Below are 1563 nucleotides of genomic sequence, written 5' to 3' on the forward strand. Positions count from 1 at the left end.
TGGGGGACCCAAAATGCGATTTTTTCTACCCGATGATGCCATAGACTTCGCCGCGGCACCGCCAGACGGAATTTTTTCCTATAAATACCCCCACTCCTCATTTCAACAAGTTCCAAGTTGAGGAGAGGGGGGGACCCCTAGAGCTCTGGTTTTCCTTTTTTCCTCTTTTTCCTAGTTTCGGGGCCTTGCCCCAGTCCGATTTTGAGCCTTCGAGCCTCGTCCCTCTGTCCGGAGTCCAAGTCCCCCGGATCCACCTTCCCTAACCCATTTTCGCTTAAACCCCTGAAGTCTGAGTCCCCCGGATCCACCTCCCATGGTCTAGTCACCCTGTTCGATGTCCTAATGCCTAGTTTCTGAAGCTTTTTAACGCCATTATTCTGTCAGAGGTCCTAGTACCTGACACCCGTTCGCCGTTACTCAGCTCGATATCCTAGGAATCTACTGTCCGAAGCTTTTTGACGTCGATATTCTGTCCGAGGTCCTGGTGCCTAACACCTGTGCGCCGTTACTCTGCCCGACATTCGAGAAGCCTACTTTCTGAAGCTTTTCAACGTCGTTATTCTGTTCGAGGTCCTAGAGCCCGACACTTGTGCACCGTTACTCTGCCTGACATCCGAGTGATTACTCTCCAAAGGTTTTTCGATGCCGTTATTCTACCCAATATCCGGGCAATTACTTGTTGACACTGTTACTCTGTCTGACGAAGGACAAAGCCAGTTTTTTGCCTCCACCGGAGCTGGGAGACGCGGTCCGTCCTGCATAATTACATTGGTTTAAAGCATACAGGTATTTAGTTCTTTCATCGCACTTTAATTTTGTAACAGTGCAGACTTTTAAATTATGCTTGTGTAGTGTACAATAGTTAATTTAGATTAATTTAATTAAGTAGTTTATGCATCATTTTAGCTATACATGTGGGAATAGGACATTTATAAAAGGAGAATATTCAAAAACCAACATCTAGTAGAAAGACCGGTTTACCCAGGCAAGGTGGGTGCCTAACACCTTCCCACTTACCCCAAATCTCTGACCAAACCAAACGAAGTCCCGTAGCCATTCACAGGGCTACACCAATGGGTCCTAGGCCCTAATCCTAGGTGGCGACTCCATTTTATTTAATTGTATGACCCCCATCCCCTGATAAATCATAACCTTCGAGATACACATTCCTTCTATCTCCAACCGAGGAGCATAACCCCCAAATCCCCCATCTGCACTAAGAGCGCCACAACGCACGGTCCCGATTCTGGGAGGAACGGATCCTCACACATACCCTTTAAATCAAGCAGCTCTCTCTTAGTCGCAACTCCTCTCTATCGCAGCTCCCTCTTAGTCGCAGCTCCTCTCATGGCGAACATGGTGGCGCAACTCCTCTCACGGTGAACATGGTGGTTGAGAAGGGAGAAGAGAAACCTAGGGTTTCGTTAGTAGAGGTGTTCTTTCCCTTGAGAAGAACATCTCTAACGGTCATATGAGGTAAGTGAGGGGTAGTTTGGTCATTCTACCCTTTCAAGGGTACAATGGTCTAAGACTGGTCAGAAAAGCCAGTCCGTTTGTACATAA

The sequence above is a fragment of the Telopea speciosissima genome, chromosome 4 (assembly GCF_018873765.1).
Source record: "Telopea speciosissima isolate NSW1024214 ecotype Mountain lineage chromosome 4, Tspe_v1, whole genome shotgun sequence".
In the NCBI taxonomy this organism is placed as follows: domain Eukaryota; kingdom Viridiplantae; phylum Streptophyta; class Magnoliopsida; order Proteales; family Proteaceae; genus Telopea; species Telopea speciosissima.